The sequence below is a fragment of the Protopterus annectens genome, chromosome 6.part1 (genome assembly GCF_019279795.1).
Source record: "Protopterus annectens isolate FY-2018-M chromosome 6.part1, PAN1.0, whole genome shotgun sequence".
Lineage (NCBI taxonomy): Eukaryota > Metazoa > Chordata > Ceratodontiformes > Protopteridae > Protopterus > Protopterus annectens.
The window spans coordinates 402,637,669-402,659,286 of NC_056738.1; the positions used below are offsets into that span (position 1 = coordinate 402,637,669).

The window sequence follows — 21,618 nt, forward strand, 5'->3', positions numbered from 1 at the left end:
GACAGCTCTAGTCTTAGAGTAAAGTGGTAAGTGATGGTGCTTGGTGAAGGTGTGTACTGAACTCTGTTGGCAGTGAAGGTGTGTACTGAACTCTGTTGGCACCTCCCTAAGGAAGGCTGTAGATGTAGCTGCTGCCCTGGTGGAATGGGGCCTTATGTTAGCTGAAGCTGGTTTTCCATGATGGGTGTAGCAAAAACATATGCAATGTCCTATCCATTTTGAAATGGTCTGTTTTGAGATGGGCTTTCCTTGTGATGCTGTAGCATAGGATACAAAAAGTTGGTCAGATTTTCTGAAAACCTTAGTTTTATCCAAGTAGTAACGTAGTTGCCTGTGAATGCCCAAGGAATGCAGAAGTCTCCTTTGTTCTGTGGATTTGGAAAGAAGGTGGGTAAATGGATGGTTTGATTTAGAGCCACACTGGATACCACCTTTGGCATAAAGGAAGGGTTAGTTCGTAAAGAAACTCTGTCTTGATTAAAAATGAGGAAAGGCTCTACTGCCATTAGTGCCTGTAGCTCTGAGACTCTTCTGGCTGAAGTAACTGCTAGCAGCAGGGCAGTCTTCCATGATATAAACTGTGTCAACTGAGAAAGCTGGCTCAAAAGGTGGCAGTGTAAGTTTTTCCAGAACAAACTTGAGGTCCCAAGTTGGTGTTGGCACTCTCCTGGGAGGCCTAATGTTTTCGGCCCCTCTGAGATACTGCCTTAGAAGTGGATGTGAAACTAAGGGAGGATCCGTGTTGTAGTGAGCTGAAATAGCTGAGGCGTGGATTTTAATAGATGAAAAAGAAAGTCCTTTGTGTAACATCTCAGTTAAATACTGTAGAATCTGAGGTATGTCTGGCTGAAGGGTATTTTGGCCTTTAGCTTGGTTCCAGGCGCAAAACCTTTTCCATTTGTCTGAATAGGCTTTCCTGGTGCTGGGCCTCCTGGCCTCCAGAATGACATCCATAACAGCTTGTGAAAGAGGAACTGGCTGGTTGCTTAGGTGATCTGCCATGCAGCCAAATTTAAGGTTTTGAGCTGGCTGTGTAGAATCTGACTGCCTTGCTGTGTGAGCAGATGAGGAATTTGTGATAAAATCCATGGTGGGCCCTGGGCCATGTTCCTTAATAGTGGGTACCAGTGCTGGCGTGGCCAGTCTGGGGTAATGAGCATCATTCGGGGTCTTTCCATCCTGACTTTCAGCAGCACCTTTGTGAGAAGGGGCAATGGAGGAAAGGCATATACTGTCAGCATTTTCCAAATGAATGACAGTGCGTCCACTTTCCAAGCTTGATGGTGAAATGTCCTTGTGCAAAATTTTGATAGCGGATAGTTTTGGAGGGTGGCAAACAGGTCTATGTCTGGGCAGCCCCATTTTTGAGTTATCATTGCAAATACTTGTGGATCCAGTTTCCACCGGTGGGGATCCATGATGTTTCTACTTAGGTCATCTGCCAATGTGTTCTTTTTTCCTGGCAGGAATTGAGCTTGTAATTGAACTTAGTAGGTCAGTGCTGTATTCCACAAGGTCATTGCTTGCCTGCATAGAGGGTAGGAGTGTGTACCCCCTTGTTTATTTACCACATTACTGTGGTGTCTGTCCTTATTATAAGCTGTCCTGGATGTAAGAGGTCCTTGAAGGCTGTCAGAACATTCTGCACAGCTAGCATTTCTTTTTGATTGATGTGCAGATTCCTTTGATCTGCAGTCCATATGCCTTGAACGCACCATCCTGCCATGTGTGCCCCCCGGGCATAGTCTGATGCATCTGTTGTCATAGTTTTCCTGGCTGGGGGTAAGGTGAAAGGCTGACCCTTGTTGAGGTGACATGCCTGTGACCACCATAGAAACTCCTGTTGAAGGCAGGGAATGAGAGTTATCATTGTTTCCAAGCTGTGGCTGTGTTGAGTCCATACGCTTTTCAGGTACCATTGTAATTTCCTCATATGCAGTTTTGCAAATGGTATTACTAGTATGCAAGATGCCATGAAGCCCAAGGCCTGCAGAACTTTTCTTGCAGGGAGATGGGTCTTTGTTGCCATTATTTTGAAGTATTGAGTTAGTTGTAATTGTTTGTCTGGCGTCAGATAAGCCATCTGGGCCGTTGTATTCAAGCTGGCACCCAGGAATGTCATATTTTGTGAGAGCACTAGTTTTGATTTCTTTTCGTTTACTGTGTACCCTAGGCAACTTAGGCGTTTTACAAAGGTCAGATGTAAGAGAATGTCCTTGCTTTCTGCTTGGATGAGGCAGTCGTCCAGGTATGGGTATATTTGAATTCCTCTGTCTGCAGTATGCAATTACTGGTGCCAGGCATTTTGTGAAGACCCTGGGCGCAGTAGACAAGCCAAAGGGCAGTGCAGAGAATTGGTAATGGGTTAAACCTGCAATGAAACTGAGGTTTCTTCTGCAATTTTGTCTGATAGGGGGACATGCAGGTATGCCTCCTCGAGGTCCGTTACTAGCCAAGCTTTCTTGCCCAGCACGGGAAGAAGCTGCTGTAGTGTTAGCATCTTGAATTTGGGTACTTGCAAGAAGGTGTTTAGAATTGAAAGGTCCAGAATGGGTCTCCAAGCATTGTCCTTTCTGGGGACTAGAAAGAGCCTTGAGTAAAATCCTTGGCCTTGCTCCTGTGTAGGTACCAGTTGAATGGCTCATGTCCATGAGAGCTGTAATTTGTTTTTGAGCCTGTGACCATTGATTTTGTGGCAGGTTTGGCATTCCTGTTATCCTTGGCAAGGTGTGGAAATGGAATCTGTATCCTTGTGAGATAATGTCTAGGACCCATTTGTCCTTTGTGACAATACACCAGTTGTCTGAAAAAAAGTGCTAATTTTCTTCCCAAGGGAGCTGCCAAGAGTGTCTTGCTTGGCAGTTTGAGGTGTAAGTCATTGTGTTTGTCTTCTAGTAGTTTGGGACCCGTCTTCTCCTCCCTTCTGTGTTGCAGTGCCCCATTGGCAAGGTTTGTAAGGGATTTGTGCTTGTCCTCTGCCCCTTGGGCGTCTGTATTTACCCCTCTGTGGTCTGTTAGAAGCTGGAAAGGACCAATTTTTTGTTGGCCAATTTCTGCTGAAGCATGGGGGTTGTACCTGTAAGAAATCTTTGACCGTCTGCATAGATTTTGCCTTATCCTCCATCTTCTTTAAAACCTCTTCTGCTTTAACCGCAAATAAGACATCCTGCTGTAAGGGTGCATCTAGTAACTTTGCTTTGACATGATCAGGTAGAGTTTGTTCCTTTAACCAAGCGTGCCTAAGTATAACAGACCCAGTAACAGCTGCTCTACAAGAAGCTTCCACGGAATCAAAACCACATTGCAAAGTATGTTTGCCCACCTGTTCAGCTGCATGCAACAGATCCTGCATTTCCTTGAATTCAGACTGTTGAGGATGCGTGCTCATCTTGTTTTATTTGAGACACTAGGAATTGCTGGTATTTTAGCATGTGAAATTGACAATTTAGTGCTCTCATAGCTAGAGTAGCTGAGGTGTAAACCTTCTTCCCCCACCTATCTAGTGCCCTGGCGTCCCTTTCAGAGGGTACAGGAGTTTTAGCCATAGAAGCCTTAGCCCCTATGGGACCCTGGGAGATTATCTCTGGGTCAGCAACAGGGCTTTTGTAAAGGAATTTGTGAGAGTCAGGCACTCTAAATCTATCTGGTTTGGCTGGAGCAGGAGGCAGAGAATCTGGATTTAGACTAGATTCTAACTAAACATCATCCACAATGTCTAAAACTGGAGGGATAGCAAGTGGTCTGTGCTGGGGGAGTAAAATAAACTCTCGGAGGCTTTTCTTTGAGTCGGAGTAATCCTGACCTTCCCAGATGAAATATTCCCTCATGGTATGCAAGGTTTCCCCAAAGGAATAGTCTCTTCAGGCGGAGAAGCTGAGGGAATGGAATCTTCAGCATCAGAATCTTCGTAAGGGGGAAAGGAGTAATCCTGTTCCTCAGAAGAGCCTGAGGAAATAGACACTTGATCAGAGGAGGCATAATCCTCCTCCTGTCTAGGCCTTTTGTCGGGGGGGGGGGGGGGGGGGTTGGGAACCTCTGATTAAAGAAATCAAATAATCTTCAGCCATTTTAAGCACGTTTCCTAGGCATGGGGCCTTGAACTGGAGACTGAAGTGCAGTCTTTTTTGGTTTGAGAGGAGTCTTGAGCTTAGCATAAGATTTTATGGTGAGTAGTCAGTCTGAAGACACCTTCTGTAACCGAAGGCGTTTCCACAGCACCAGCTTCTCCATCTGCAATGTTGGCGGTAGGGCCTAAAGAAAATGGCTGCGTCGGCCTAGTTGAGAATCCGAAGCAGTCTGGGGTTCCAATTCTGCGGTCGCCAGGGGCTGCGTAAGCGCTTCACTGAAAACCGGAGAACCGGCGAACAGCCCAGCCGAGGCATCGGAATCTGGCTTGGATCTAGGCTGCCTGTCTTTATCTTTGCGTTTTTTATGCACGCCGGTAGTCGGTTGCTCAGACAGCATAGTGTAATTACATTTCCTAAGCGTTCTTGACCTTATTGAGGTTTTCCTTCGAAGTGTGTGGTGAAGCGTTCTTGACCTTATTGAGGTTTTCCTTCGAAGTGTGTGGTGAAGCGTTCTTGACCTTATTGAGGTTTTCCTTCGAAGTGTGTGGTGATTCTCTGTTTACAAGTCTTTTCTTCACTGCACTCCTTTTTTGTTTATTGTAATTACATTTCCTACCGAAGTAGTGTCGTGCGAAATCAAAGCGTCGCTTTATAGTTCGCTTATTGAACCTAGCACAAAACAGACAACCAGTGATGTCGTGGTCTGGGCCTAGGCAAGGTATACAATAAGAATGAAAGTCCTTATGAGTTATTTGCTTCCCACAAGAAATACAATTGTTAACTTTTTCTGACATCGGACTGAGGCAAGAAAAGATTCCCTAACGGGGTACTTAGCTTTGAAGACTTCGGACTGAAATTCGATTCGAAAATCTCAGGTGTCGGCTGACCGGCACTTGTGAACTGCTTCTGCTTCGGGTACCGCGCAGAAATAAAGACAGAAGAAAATGGCGTCGGATGCCTCTTATACACCCCTGGCGCACTGTCAGGGAAGAAGCGACAGCAACTGATGCCGGACCAAGACTTTGGAATTCGGGCCGACTGCGGAACCGCTTGATGGCAGGATAACCCAAGTGTGATGACTGCAGCAGGGTAACACGATGAACATGCTGTTGATATTTAAGCACATGAAACTGCCCTGATTGCCAAGGTTGCAGACGTATAAATCTTCTTACCCCATCTATCCAGCGTCATGGAATCTCTATCAGAAGGGGTAGGATTTTTGGCTGTAGAAGCCTTTACCCCCTTGGGACCCTGAGAAATAATCTCAAGATCAGCAGCAGGATTTCTGAAAAGAAATTTGTGAGAGTCAGGAACCCTGTAATATCTGTCTGGCTTACTAGGAGCAGGAGGCAGGAAATCAGGAGCCATGCTTGATTCAGAGAACCCATCAACAATGCCTAAAACAGGAGGTATTGCCAAAGGCCTATGCTGAGGAAGAAGGAAATCCCCAAGCCTCTTTTGATTCAGAGAAGTCCCGACTCTCCCAGTGAAAATGTTCCCTTAAAGTATGCAAAGTCTCTCCAAAAGAGTAATCCTCAGGAGGAGATGAAGATGGGATGGATTCCTCTGCATCAGAACAGGTTCATAGGTTCATACTAGGCTAGCTGCACTAGGGCATTTATAAGCCTAGCCAGAGTGTTTGGCTTTCGCCACCCATTTTAAATTAATTTTGCTATGCCCTTTTTCGAGGTTAGTATATTGTGCCTCTGTCTAACAGCGACACAGAAGTGATACCTGGGGTAAACCTACGATCTCCCATGCACTCATCAAGATTCCTCTTGAAGAGAGTCAATGAGGGACTCTGCCTAACCTGGACTGGGATTTTATTCCAGAGTGAAGGGAGCCTCTGGGTTATGAATCTGTCCCTCCAGCATGTCCTATTTATTTCAGTGCTGAGGTTCAAGTCTCTTGAGCGCGTAGCTCGATGGGATTTGGATTTTCTGAGGTGCAGCATGTCCATTAATTCCGGGTTGGACATGGCTTTATACGTCAGGCACAGATTGTCTCTGAGCAGGCGGTATGCCACTGAGTAGAGCTGGAGTTTCTTTAACCGGACAACATATGGCATCTGTTCGAGCCCTTTGATCCTCTTGGTGAGGTACTTTTGAGGTCTTTCCAGTTGCTGCAGGTGTCTGGTAAGGTACATCCCAAAAGGGGCATTGTACTCAATTATGGGCCTGATGAGGGATGAGTAAAGAGGCACGATGACCTCCCCTGATCTAGATGTGAATCCCTTCATGATTAGGTGGGCTATATAAAATGTTTTTCTAACCACTTTGGCCACGTGGTTGTCAAATGAGAGACTGCTATCAACTTGCGTCCCCAGGTCCCTAATAACTTCTTCTGTACTTAATGGATTACCACCTATGTGGTAATTTGTGGGCACTTTGTTTTTGCCAAAGGGGATGACTATACACTTTTTGGCATTTAGCTTGAGGCCATGGCTCTGGCACCAGTTGTGTTTCCATGAGGCCCTTTTGGAGGATGCTTGTGTCGGCTGGAGAGTCTATTATGGCGCCCAGTTTGCAGTCATCCACAAACTTGGTCAGCAACAGTCCTTCCGTGTTGGCCTGTACCTCCGAGAAATTTACACCGAACAAGAGAGGTCCCAGGACTGAGCCTTGTGGGACACCACTTGTAACTGGTTTGGAGTCTGACATGGCTCCAGCAATTCTAACCATGTGGGTTCTGTCCTTGAGCCAGTTTGCAACCCATCTAGTGACATAGGGGTTTATATTTAAGCTGGTGAGCTTATCTATAATGCCCGAGTGGGGTATAATATCGAAGGCTTTTGCAAGGTCCAGGTAGGCTGTGTGGACCACCTTCCCCTTGTCAATGGCCTTGGTGACTATTTCAAAGAAATCAACCAGGTTTAAGAGGCAGGATCTGCCCTTAAAGTCGAACTGGGTAGGATCCAGTGTCTGTAGGTCCCCAATATCTATTTATGAGGTCCATGATGATCCTTTCCATAGCTTTGCAGACCAAGCTAGTCAGGCGTATGGGGCGATAGTTTCCAGGATCCGTTGAGGCACCACCTTTGTGGAGAAGGACCACTGTTGCTGTACGCCACTCTTTGGGTACATATCCTGTAGTAAGACTGAGATTGAACATTAGTTTTAGGTTTAGCTCTTCTTGGAATTCATTAGGACGCAGCCCGGGACACCGTCTGGTCCCACTGATGCTGTGTTTTTTGCTTTGGAGAGGGCGGCTCTTACCCGAGCATCTGAGATGTCAGGGGGGCAGCACTCTGCTGGGATAGATATTTGCCCTTTTGGTGGGGGGGGGGAAATTGTGCTGAACCCGTCAGCTAGGATGTTGGCAAAGTCTGTGGGTTCAGTGTATTTTTTGTCATTTTGGACTAATTCTGAGCATATCTGGGAATTCCCACCCAGGTTTCTAACATAACTAAAGAAAGCCTTGTGATTATCCTTAGTGTCCTGTGCAATTTTTCTCTCGAAGCTGGCCTTAGACGATTTTATGAGTGCCCGTAGGTTTTTGCTAATACTGATCAGAGATGCCTTCCCTTTTTGGGATTTTGCTCTATCATGTAGTAGCTTCCTCCTTCTATTGTATAGTTTGTTTATGGCTGGGGTCCACCAGACAGGACGCCTGCCTTTGGAGGATTGGGTCTTGGTTTTATTTGGGATTGCATGATCCACGCATTCCTGAAGGTGTTCATAGAATGCATTTATAAAGGATTCTGCGGTCTGGGCCGTATTTTCCACAGGCCCAGGGGCTTTGAAGGACTCCACCTCGGTTTGGAGGAGTGTGAAATTTGCTTTAGAAAAGTTTTTCACTGTGGTTTTCTGGGCAGGGGGTGGGGTCGGGATGTGAATATCCAGTGAGATTAGTTTATGGTCTGATCTTACCAGTGAGGGATACACTTCTGGTCTGGAGCATAGAGTCCCCATGTTGGTGATGATCAGGTCCAGTATGTTTTCCCCTCTTGTGGGAGTGGTAACAAGTTGTTCCACAGCCTCTGAGTTTATAAATTCTAAGAACCTTTGGGCTAGGGTGTTGGAGCTAGAGTAATGCTCCCCAGTCTATGTTTGGGTAGTTGAAGTCGCCAAATATAATGGTGTTTGGAGAGACCTTCATATTTTCCAGTGTTCTTAGGAAGGCCAAGTGGGGTTCCTGGGTTTGGGAGGATGGTCTGTAGCAGGCTATAAACTGGAAGGCAGTTTTACCCACTGTTAGTTGCACATGGATAGTCTCTGATGCTTCGTGCTGTGCCACCAACCTGGAGGTGTGGGTATTTGACGAATATTGATACTCCCCTCCTTTTGTGGTTCGGTCCAAGTTTTGGGGCTGAAAAGCATGGTATGAGGTATAATCTGGTAGTGCTGGGGTGCTCTCGGGAGCCTTGAACCAGGTTTGTGTTGCTGCACAGATATCAATGCTCTCCATGCTAAGGAGAGTTTCAAGTGCGTGCATCTTGAGGTTTAGACTTCTGGCGTTGAGTAGCATTACTCCGTTTCTTATCCCTTGTGATACCTATGGAGGTGGGTTTATCTTTTGAGCCTTGCCTAAAAAAGGCACTATGGGGGTAGCAAGTGCCTTTGCCAATATCCGAAAGCCCAGGGGTGACAGGTGCAAGCCGTCCCTAGCGGAGCATCGTGGCTTGTCGAGCATGTCATCCCAGGCTGACAGGCATTGGATCCCCTTTGAATGACACCAATACTTAAGCCAATTGTTGAAATTGATCATCTTGTCTTCATATTGTGGCATCATTCTTGGTGAGGGTAAGATGCTACTCAAGGTCAGGGTCATACCGGCCTGGGCTACATGCTCAGAGAGCTCCTCTGTCTCTCTTCATGTAGTCCAGGGAGGTACGTCTCAGGTCATTCACACCAGCATGGACAATGAGTCATATTTGTACTTGCCTTGGAGTGACCTGAGTGCTTGTGTTATGTGGCGGATCCTAGCGCCCGACAGGCAGCTCACCGTGACCTTCTTGTTCAGCCTGGTGAGCGGGACGTCAGTGTGCCTGACGATAGAGTCACCTATTACAAGTGTATCGGGTGTGTTGTTTAGCCTTAAGGGCTTGTGGCTGTTCGGCACACTGGCTTTGTGAGCTATGTGTTGCACGTGTTTTGTTTTCCACCTCATAAGGTGGAGTAGAAAACTCCTGATCAGAAGAAATGGAAACCTGATCTGAAGATTCATAATCAGTGCCTTGCCTAGGCCTCTTAGCGAGGGGGGGGGGGGATGAGAACCCCTGATCAAGGTAATTAAATCCTCAACCATATTGACAATTTGTTTTTTAGGCATAGGGGCCAGAGTACATGGCTCATGCATCAGTTTTTAGACATAGAAGTTGTTTTTGACCTTGTTTTTGTTGATGGCGTCGGTTTAATATAAAAATGTTGAGGCCTGAAAACACCCTCAGAAGCCGGTGCCTGCTCAGCTGCTCCAGACCCATCCAAGGGAGAGACATCCGCGGGTTCAATACTTTGCAAATCTCGCGGCATACCGGACTCCAAATGGGTCTCTGTAGAGGCCTGCGACTCAAGTAACTGGTATCAGGGGCTGCGAAAGCGCCGCACTGAGTACCAGCAAACCGGTGACTGGCTTAGGAGAAGCGTCGTTGCCGGTTTTGGACCTCGGCTGTCTTTTTCCTTGCATTTTTTGTGAACTCCAATAGTCTGATTGCTAACCGACATTTTAGGGTAGTTAAATCTTGAGCCAAAATATTTAGAAGCAAAAATATACCGCTTAATAGTGCGTTGGTTAAATTTAGCACAAAACCGACAGCAAGCCATGTTGTGATCAGGGCCTAGGTAAGGAATACAATACAAATGAAAATCCTTATTGAGGTATTTGCTTTCCACAAGTAATGCAATTATTAACTTTTACTGACATCGGTAAGGAGCAAGAAAAAGTTTCCCCAATGGGGTACTTAGCTTTTGTTTGAAGACTTTGGTTCTGAAACTCGAAAATAATTTCAGGAGTTGGCCGACCAGCACTTGCGAAGTGCTTCTGCTTCGGGCACTGCGCAGCAAGAAAGACAGATTAAAATAGCATCGGCTGCATGTTTTATACCCCTGACGTCATGGAAGAGGAGACAGCAACCGACGCAGGACCCAAGACTTTGTTATTCAGGCTGACCAAGGGCAACCTTCCAGCAGATTACCCAAATGTAATGACTGCAACAGTGAAACACGAAGAACATCAGGATATCCAAGGCTATGGCTGCTGCTATCAAACCTAGAATCTTGAACAAGAAATCTATCTGGAGGAGCAAGATGAACAAGAATTTGCTTTTATCTGAAGTCACTCTACTTTGAATGACGAAAAGCGCTTAATAAAATTTGGCTGAGTCGAGTTTTCTTTGGCTGGAGTTCTGTTGGATTTTCTTTGGTTTTGCTGTCAAGAATTTGCTGTACCTGGAACTAGACTGTATCCAAATGATGTGTTAGGAAGAGTGGCAATCTCACTTGTATTCAACTAGGAAGCAATGAACTCCAAGCTTTGTACTGGCTGTAGTTTTGATTTAGAGATGTTGACTGAAATGGCTAGCCTGTGACAGAGTTGGAGCAAAACAGTTCCTAGACTGTGCAAAGAGATGCCTGGTTGGAGCGATGAGAAGCCAGTCATCTAAATATGGAAACAATTAATCCCAATGGTCTCAGGTGAGCTGGTACCATTGCCATACACTTGGTAAACACCGTGGGGGCTGTGGTGAGACCAAAGGACAGGGCTCTGAGCTGATGACTGCATCCTACCTGAAAGCACAGAAATCTTTGAGACAGTCTGTTCATTTTTATGCAATAGTATGCATTCTGAAGATCGAGTGAGCACATCCAATCACCTTGTGAAGAAAAGGCAGAATGGATTGAATCATGACCATTCAGAACTTTGACTTCTTCAGAAATTGGTTCAATTTGCTTACATCCAGCATTGATCTCAGGTCCCCTGTCTTCTTTGGTACTAAAAAGAACCTTGAGTAAGTTCTGAATCTTCCTTAATCTGGTGGAACCTCCTGGATGACTCACTTGTCCAGCAGCTTTTGAACCTTGAGCTATAGCTTCTCTCTGACTGGGTGGAACATTGGAAAGGTTTCTTCTTTTGGTTGGTGGAATCTGGAAAAATAATATAAAAATCTCTATATATTTTTAGCAACCAAGAATCTTTTATTATAGAAGCCCAGGCATCTGGGAGCAACACAAGCACCCCCCCCCCCCCGACTGCCTCCAGAGGTGAACAGCTGGGCAAGCTCTTCAGGAGAGCTGAAAGGGTCTGACTGGAAAAGAAACTCAGAAACCCTGGTTTTGTGGGCTTCCTCTAGTATGAGGTTGGGGTCTTCCACTTTAACTCCTCCCCCCTGCTTCTAGAGCTGTCGTCCCCATATAAATCCTGAAAATATCCCAGAGATTTATGGTACCACATTTTCTTGCCCCCTCCAAGAGAAAGATCACTGTGGGGTAGAAAATTGAATCCCTATGGCAAACAGGGTCTTTCCTTCCTGTTCACAGCAGGAAAACATCTCTTTTACAGAAAGGCTAAAACAAGGATGTTCAGTCAAAATCAGCACTGATGAAAGAAGACTGGAAATCTCTGCAAAATTGCATAACAGCATCCAAGCACGTCTCCTAATGGCAATGCCTGACCCGGCAGCCAGTGACATATGCTTTGCAGCATTGGATATTAACCTCATGGATGCACTGGAAATGGATAATGCAGTGGCCGGTATTGAAGTAGATCTTATATTTCTCCAGAGACATGGACTCTGACGGGGATTTCGAGAGCTCCTTGGTCAAATCCCTCTGTAGCTTCGTAAAGTGCGCTAAAAAATTCAGGGACATCAAGGCAAAAGTCGCTGAAGCAAAAATATGCCTTCCAAATCTGTCCAACGCCATCAAAACATAGCTGCCTCAGTGGGTCTGTCCTTTAGCAGTGCCAAAAACTTGTCTGGATGTCAGGGTACTGGTTCGACAGAGTCAGATTCCTTCTATACCTGGCAAGAAACTATGTCGATAAAGTCATCAGCTGGGGAGTCACCCAAGATGTAGATGGACTGGAACCAAAAGCTTCCAGAAAAATTGACTCCTCTGGGAAAGGAGTACCTGAAGACCATATATCCTTTTTCTTAATTTCTAGGATGCCTCCCAAATAGACATCATCCGGTGGAGACCTAGGGGACTCTTCCACTTCCTTGAAGTCAGTATCCTCTGTGAGATTCCATGCGGGAGTCTGTGTCCCTCCTTTTACACATTCTCTTTTGGGGAACCTTCTCAGTGGGATGCTCAGGGGAAGTAGCCAGAGAATGGGTAATTTCCAGTAGTGAAACTGTCTGGATGCTAGATGATACATGCTGCCACAGTGGAGTAGGTCTGATGGGGTCAGAGTTCGAACCCACTAGGGGAAGAGGTGTAGGATCCAAGGAAGAGAGAGAGAACAGATCTCTCAGCTGAGAGAAATGCCTCCAGGACCCCAAACGCAGACAGACCAGGAGAAGCTGTGGCAGATTGCACTGGGGCAGAAACCTACAAAACAGCCAAGCCTTGACCCTGTCAAGATCTGTGCCGTGAGGAGGGAGTCGGACTTGAGCTATCTAGTGACAAAGCTTTGAGGGGCAGGGATGGCACCAACATCTGAGTACACCCTGGTCCCCAGAATCTGGTGCCGATGCTTTGGCTTCAAGACTCATCTTGATCCAAGGGAGTAAGAGCGAAACCAGGTGGGGAAACTGTCGGAATAGAAAACCCAGTCATCTTCGGATCCAACAGACACCCTTGAGGTTCTCAGAGTGGAGGGCTCCAAAACCATGGGATGGATCAGAGAAGGAGAAATCACTACCTGGGAAGTGGAAGGAAGGCAAACTGATCTGATGAGAGATGGAGCTGTACTAACCCCCCCCCCCCCAGCTAAATTTGAGCTCTGAGGAATTTCCTCATTATCCTATCCACATCAGTCTCAATAAGACTTCGGGAGGACCTAATGGACAAGGTTTTGGACTGTGGTCGCAATGCTCGCCTGAGTGTAATTTGAAAAACCAGGGAATGCTGCAGAGGAGATACTGGTTCAACTGAACCTGGGTGAGTGAGTTTGCGGAAATTTCGATAAAATAATGGTCATCTCAGAGGTTTTTGATCAGTGCGCTGTTTGGGAGACTAGCAGTATGACAGTCAGATCTGAGGATTTAGGATGAGAGGCTTCTCTATTAGGATCCGATGAGGTCAAATCTTCAGATCTTCTAAGGGGGCTCTACCAAAGCTATGTTGAGAGCAGAGGTCTGCGAAGATTGGGTAGGGGATCTCTTACAAGACTCAAAAGTAGTTTTAGGATGTTTGCTGGAGGTTTGAGCCTCTGAAGAAGATGGAGGCAGCAATCCCTTTAGCATCAATTTACTCTTACCTGAAATCGCTGAGTTAAAATAGCACAAGCAGAGCAATCACTGTTCAGGTGTGCTGCTGTCAGGCAATAAATGCACTCCCTGAGGGTATCAGAATTTGGAATTTTTTGTCCACTGAAAGTGCACTTTTTAAAGCTGGTTGGTTTCTCAGCCATAATTAATTACAAGGGAAAAGGAGGAAACAATTTTTTTTTAATATATACCATAGCACAATCAACCATCAGTGGTTTGGCTAAAGAAATTAATTACCTTGACATCAGACAGAAGGAAGGAGTTATTCATAGCAAGACATTTAGAAAGGAAATGGTCAACTGCCTGCATTAATAAAGCTCACACCCACATCACACAAAGAAAGGTGTGATTCAAGGGACAATCAGGACATCAGGTTAAGCAGACTCGACAGCAATGGTGACACCTTTGCAGGTGAAGTGGAGATGTTTAAGAATCTACTCTTGCTATCCCCTCTGTTTATTAACAAACACTGCACAGGAGGCAACGACAAAAGGACAAGGCAAAATCCATTCTACGGTCAACTACCTACTACTGAAAAAAAGGACAACAAGGATATTCTTGCTCAAATTCCAAATGGCGAATACCAAAGTGCTTTCCGTTCATCCATTAACACAGATGAGTCTTATTAAAACACAACATTGTTAACCACTGGAAAATAATCTATAGAAACAAGGAATTATTAGAAACTGTTGGCAAAAAAACATGTTCACATACAGAAAATCACTGAACACTAAAAGCATGGTAAAAACTTCAAAGAAATGTAATTCAACCCCAAAAACCTCCACTCTATTTGCTGCAGACAAAAAAAAAAAACATGGTTGAATGAACATATTAACCTCAAGGGATTTTTACTGGCACAGAAGTTATGCTTATGTCTCTTGCTCATCTTTTATTATATAGAAGCACTTCTTTTATCTACCTGTATCTTTGAAAGGTCAGAACTACATTTTATTACAATAAATTGTGTTATAAGATTGTATCACAAATGAGTTTCAATTTGATAGGCTTAGGTGTTCATATGACCAGTTCACTTCATTCACAAAATGCCCTCGTAAGTGCCTGTACTTTCATTTGTCAGAAAAAAAAAGACTGTAGAGTGACACGAGATCTCATTTAAATGTTTGCACTTTGATTTGTTAGAAGTCACATGATTAATAGGGTAGATTTTAAATAATCCACAAACAGGTTTTTTTAAAACATTTCTGATAAAGCTCCAAATAAAAACAGAAAAGTGCTAAATCTATGACTTGAATCCAGTTCCTGCTGCCATTTTAGTAGTGTGTTTGTTAGTTTTGAGTTTTATTCACTACTCCGCATCATACCTCTCAACCTGGAAACATCAAAAATCTGGACAAAGGTCCATGAAAAATGGGTACAAATCTGTACGCTGATTAACAAAATTTGCATACATAATTATGTAACCCCAACAACCCCAATGGAATTGTGGGATACCAACTTTCAAACGCAAACTGAAGAATAGACCACCAAAATAAGGCCTCAAGCCCAGACCCTGTAGTAAATGGTAACCATTTTTTAATGTGTAGCAATGATGTACACTGGGAAGGGAGAACATGATGAACCTTAGGATTTCATTTTTGGTGACTTGTATGTGGGTTTTGTGGTAAAAGTAGGGCATTTAATGGCAGGCAATATTCTAATCTTAGCAAAAGAATATTATAGCTTGCTAGGGCCTCCAAAAGTCATTCTCCATGGCCTACTGATAAGTGGCGTAGCTAGAGTTTGTGTCACCCAGGGCTGTCTGAGTTTGCGGCCCCCCACCACCACATAAAACCATTCCCCATTTAGTTGGATATTTCATCCCATTTACCATAAACAGTGTAATGTGCATACTGATTTACTTCTACAATGATTATCTGGATTTCATTTAAAACTTTTATTTTACATTTTACAGCACAGACACCAATAGACAACTGCTAAACAAATCAATAGTCTCACAATGAAAATAGACTTAGCATTAAAATTTCTCTGCCCTTGACATTCACATTCACTGAAAAAGCATTGAAACCAACATTCAAAGAAAATGCGTCTGACCAGTGGTGGAAAAAGACTACCTGTGGGCTACTTTCAAATTATTAGCCCCTTGCACATGAAACATACATGTGTTCTTTGATGCGCCTTCCTGTCTATATTAAATTACATTCCTTGTATAATACAGCACACTTGTTAGAATGAGTTTTAAATTTGTTTTGAACATTTTTCCAGTAAGCAATGAAACAAAATGCATGAACCAATAATGACAAAAAGTACAGTTGTGTACACATATCCATAAATGTAGATATTTGGAGTGTATTCACTGTTGCAGTCATTACATTTGGGTAATCTGCTGGCAGGCTGCCCTCAGTCGGCCTGAATAAAGTCTTGGGTCCTGCATCGGTTGCGGTCTCCTCTTCCATGACGTCAGGGGTATAAAACATGTAGCCGACGCCATTTTAATCAGTTTTTCTTGCCTCAGAAGTCAGGTGCCCCCCAAATGGGGAGAAAAATATATATATATCTCATCATCTTCTTTCGGCTGTTTCTGGTTAGGGGGTCGCCACAGCAGATCACCTGTTTCCATTTCTTCCTGTCCTCTGCATCTTGCTCTGTCACACCAACCACCTGCATGTCCTCTCACCACATCCATAAACCTTATCTTAGGCCTTCCTCTTTTCCTGTTACATGGTAGCTTCATCCTTAGCATCTTTCTCCCAATATACTCAGCATCCCTCCTCAGCACATGTCCAAACCAACGTAATCGTGCCTCTCTGGCTTTGTCTCCAAACATTCCAACATGGGCTGACCCTCTAATATACTTATTCCTTATCCTGTCCACCCTCGTCACACCCAGTGCAAATCTTATCTTTAATTCTGCCACATCCAGCTCAAACTCTTGCCTTTTTGTCAGTGCCACTGTCTCCAACCCATATAACATAAGCTGGTCTCACTATCCTCTTGTAGACCTTCCCTTTCACTCTTACAGGTACTCATCTGTCACAAATCACTCCTGACACTTTCTCCACCCACTCCATCCTGCCTGTACTCTCCACCTCTCTTCCACACTCACTGTTACTTTGAACTACTGACCCCAAGTATTTAAACTCATCCACCATCGCCACCTCTACTCCTTGCATCCTCACCATTCCTCTATCCTCCCCCTCATTCACACACACATTCTGTCTTAGTCCTGCTGACCTTCATTCCTCTTCTCTCTAGAGCATATCTCCATCTCTCCAGGGTCTCCTCCATCTGTTCCCTACTCTCACTACAGATCACAATGTCATCTGCAAACATCAGTCTGATCTCGTCTGTCAACCTGTCCATCACCATTGCAAGTAAGAAAGTGCTCAGAGCTGATCCTTGATTTAACCCCACCTCCACCTTAAACACATCCGTCACTCCCACCGCAGACCTCACTGCTGTCACACCACCCTCGTACATATCCTGTACCACTCTTACATACTTTTCTGACACTCCTGACTTCCTCATACAATACCACAACTCCTCTCTAGGCACCCTGTCATATGCTTTCTCAAAGTCTACAAAAACAATGCAACCCCTTCCGACATTCTCTGTACTTATCCAACAACACTCTCAGAGCAAAGATTGCATCTGTAGTGTTCTTTCCTGGCATGAAACCATACTGCTGATCACTAATTATCACGTCCCTTTTTAACCTTGCTTCCACTACTCTTTCCCATAACTTCATGCTGTGACTGATCAATTTAATCCCTCTGTAGTTACTACAGCTCTGCACATCACCCTTATTCTTAAAAATCGGTACCAAAACACTTTCTCCATTCCTCAGGCATCCTCTCACTTTCCAAGATTTCATTAAATAATCTGGTTAAAAACTCCACTGCCATTTCACCTAAACACCTCCATGCTTCCACAGGTATGTCATCTGGGCCAACAGCCTTTCCATTCTTCATTCTCTTCATAGCTATCCTTACTTCCTCCTTGCTAATCCATTGCACTTCATGATTCACTATCCCTACATCATCCAACCTTCTCTCCCTCTCATTCTCTTCATTCATCAACCCCTCAAAGTACACTTTCCATCTCAACACACTCTCCTCGCTTGTGAGTATGTTCCCCTCATTATCCTTTATCACCTTTACCTGCTGCACATCTTTCCTAGCTCAGTCCCTCTGTCTAGCCAATCGGTACAGGTCCTTTTCTCCCTCCTTAGTGTCCAACCTTTCATACAACTCTTCATATGTCTTATCCTTTCGCCACCTCTCTTTGCCATGCACCTCATCTCCTTATACTCCTATCTACTTTCTTCATCTCTCTGACAATCCCACTTCTTTGCCAACCTCTTTCTCTGTATACTCTCCTGTACTTCCTCATTCCACCACCATGTCCTCCTTGTCGTCCTTCCTCTGTCCAGATGCGATACCAAGCACCTTTCTAGCCATCTCCCTTACTAGCTCTGCTGTAGTTACCCAGCTATTTGCCAACTGCCACCCAGTGCCTGCCTTAACTCATCCCTGAACTCCACCTCAAAATTACCCTTTCAATTTCCACCATTTAATCCTTGATGCTGCCCTCACACTCCTCCTCCTCTTCTTGATAACCAACGTCATCCTACAAACCACTATCCTATGCTGCCTAACTACACTTTCCCCGGTCACCACTTTACAGTCTCCAATCTCCTTCAAACTGGCCCTCCTACATAAGATATAATCCACCTGTGTGCATCTTCCTCCACTCTTGTATGTCACCCTATGCCCCTCCCTCTTGTTAAAATACATATTCATCACAGCCATGTCCATCCTTTTCGCAAAATCCACTACCATCTGACCTTCTGCATTCCTTTAACACCATACCTACCCATTACTTCCTCATCCCCTCTGTTCCCTTCACCAACATGCCCAATGAAATCTGCTCCAATCACCACTCTCACCCCCTTGGGTACAGTCATCACCAATTCATCCAATTCACTCCAAAATTTTTCTTCCTCATCCATTGCACACCCAACTTGTGGAGCATACGCACTAAACATTCATTACACCATCAATTTTCAGCTAAATGCACTATAGAACACAAAATTTACCTTCAACTAAAAGCAAATACACCACAAAGGTTTTTGAGCATAGTAAAGGAAAGAAAAGGTATAGAAAGGGGGCTGGCGGGTGGGTAACCCAGACTGCAACAGTGAATACACTCGAACATCTACATTTATGGTAGTGTACACAACTGTACTATGTTCCTCGTGTTTCACTGTTGGTCATTACATTTGGGTAGAATCCCAAAGCTATGGATGGGAGGGATGAAACTAAACAGCATTAGGAGCAGCTATAAGGCCCTGCAGGACTGCAGTGGCAAAGCCTACCCTGGATTTAGGAAAGAGGTAAATGGTAATGCTTTGTGAACGTATGAACTGAGCTCCAAGTAGCAGCTTCTAGAATGTCTCTGGTAGGGACCCAGTCTGAGAAAAGCTGCAGAAGTAGAGGCAGCCCTGGTGGAATGGGATCAGATCCACTTGGGCACAGTTTTACCATGGTGCAAGTAGAAGAAACAAATGCAATGGCTTATCAATTTAGAAATAGTCTGCTTTGATACAGCCTTCCCCTCTAATCCTGCAGCAAATGCCACCAGTAGTTGCTCAGACTTTCTCAGAGATTTTGTCATGTTTAAGTAGAATCTTAGTCACCTGTGTACATTCAATGAATGCAGAATCCGCTCCTCTTTGTTCTGAGGATTTTGGAAAAATGTTGGCAGGTGAATGGTCTGGTTAACAGCCACACTGGATACCACCTTAGGCATAAAAGGATTGGTCCCGAGGGCCACCCTGTCCGGGTAAAATATAACAAAAGGCTCCACTGCCATGAGAGCCTGTAGTTCTGAAACCCTTCTAGCTGAAGTGACTGCCAAAAGAAAGGCAGTCTTCCAAGAAAGAAATTTTATATCCGCAGTAGCTGCCGATTCAAAAGGAGGTAGGGTGAGTTTTTCCAGCACAAAATTGAGGTCCCATGCAGGGGTTGACGCTCTCCTGGGAGGCCTTAAATTTTTGGCTCCTCTGAGGTACTGTTTTAGCAGGAGATGAGAAAAGATGGGAGGCTCTGTGTTGTAATGAGCCGAGATGGCACAGGCATGGATTTTTACTGAAGAAAAAGATAGGCTCTTGTGAAGCATGTCAGTTAAGTATTGCAAAATCTGAGGATTATTTGGCTTTGCTGTATCTATTCCTTGTGCTTGGTTCCAAGCACAGAATCTCTTCCATTTATCAGCATATGATTTTCTAGTACTAGGCCTTCTGGCCTCCAAAATGACATCCATCACAGGTTTACTGACAGATGTGGTTGGTGAAATTAGTTGATTAGCCATGCTGCAAGATTCAGAGTTTGGAGCAGAGTGTGCAAAATTTGATAGTTCTGCTGAGACAATAGGTGAGGCAAGTACCACGGAGGAAGGTGTGACATATTCCTTAGAAGCAGGTACCAATGTTGGCGAGGCCAGTCCGGAGCAATTAGAATAATTTTTGGTTTTTCCTGTCTGAGTTTTAGTAAGACCTTGGAGAGTACAGGCAGACAGGGAAAGGCATAGACTGATAGGTTTTTCCAGCTGAAGGATAGAGCATCCACTTTCCATGCTTTTTTGTGATGAGTTCTTGTGCAAAATTTGTCCAACTGATAGTTTTGGTGAGAGGCAAATACATCTATGTCTGGGCTCCCCCATTTGTGTGTGAACATGCTGAAGATTTGTGGATCCAGTTTCCATTCGTGCAGGTCCATAAGATTTCTGCTTGGGTCTGCCAGAGTATTTTGCTTTCCTGGCAGGAATTGAGCTTGAAGATGTATTTGGCAAGTCAAGGCTGTGTTCCACAAGGCCATGGCTAGTCTGCAAAGGGGGTAGGAGTGGGTACCTCCCTGCTTGTTTATGTACCATACAACTGTGGTGTTGTCTATCAGTAGTTGTCCTGGATGAAGAAAGTCCTTGAAGGCTGTCAGAGCATTCTGTACAGCTAGCATTTCTTTCTGGTTGATATGTAGATGCATTTGGTTTGGGCTCCATTTGCCCTGAATGCATCTCCCTGCCAGGTGGGCCCCCTAAGCATAGTCTGATGCGTCTGTAGTTAGGGTTTGGGTGGCAGGGGGTAGAATGAATGACAGTCCCTTGTTTTGGTGCCATGCCTCTGCCCACCAAAGAAACTCCTGTTGCAGGGAATGAGAGGATTCGTTTCCAGGCTGTGACAATGTTGACTCCGTAAGCTTTTTAGGTACCACTGAAGTTTCCTCATATGCAGTCTCACATATGGAATTAGTAGAATGCAGGATGCCATGAACCCCAAAGCCTGCAGAATTTGTCTTGCAGACAGCTGGGTTTTTGTTGTCAATTGAATTTGTTTGTCTGGCATGAGGTAAGCCATCTGGGGCAGTTGTATTCAAGCTTGCACCCAGGAATGTAATTTAAGAGGGTACCAGTTGTGAGTTCTTTTCGTTTATGTTGTACCCTAGGCATGATAGAAACCTTTTTATAAATGCCAGCTGTTGAAGAAAAGTGTGTCCTTGCCCTCTGCCTGAATGAGACAATCGTCCAGATATGGATAAATTTGAATGTTTGTCGGCATAATGCAATTAATGGTGCCAGGCACTAGACCTGGGCGCAGTAGATAAGCCAAAGGGCAGTGCAGAGAATTGATGATGCAAAAGGCCTGCTTTGAAACGGAGGTATCTTCTGCAAGATTCTCTTACTGGGATATGCAGGTATGCCACAAGTCCAGAGTTATCAACCAGGCATTCCTGCCTAGCATAGGCAGTAGCTGTTGTAAAGTCAGCATTTTAAATTTTGGAATGTCCAAGAATGTATTTAGAATTGATAAGTCCAGAATTGGACGCCATGATTTGTCTTTTCTGGGTACCAGGAAAAGTCTTGGATAAAATCCTTGTGCTTTTTCCTTTTCTGGCACTGGTTGAATAGCCCCCCATATCCATGAGGGACATGACTTGTTTCTGGGACTCTATCCACTGGTTTAGTGGTAGATCTGGCCATCCATTTGAAATTGGCAACATGTGGAAATGAAATCTGTACCCCTGGAATACTATGTTTAATACCCACTTGTCCTGGGTAATTAAATGCCAATTTTGAGCATGAAGTGCTAGTCCCCCCCCCCCCAAGGGAGCTCCCCAAAGATAAGTGCTTGGAGATGGCAGAGGAAAGTCATTCAGACTGTTTACTCTA

The 21,618-nt window shown here is 44.7% G+C and overlaps 1 protein-coding gene across 2 annotated transcripts in view; it reads right to left on the reverse strand.

Moving 5' to 3' along the window:
* Positions 1 to 21,618, reverse strand: part of SF1 (splicing factor 1) — a 1,552,458-nt gene that overhangs the window by 282,300 nt on the left and 1,248,540 nt on the right. The gene's annotated exons all lie outside the window — the stretch shown is intronic.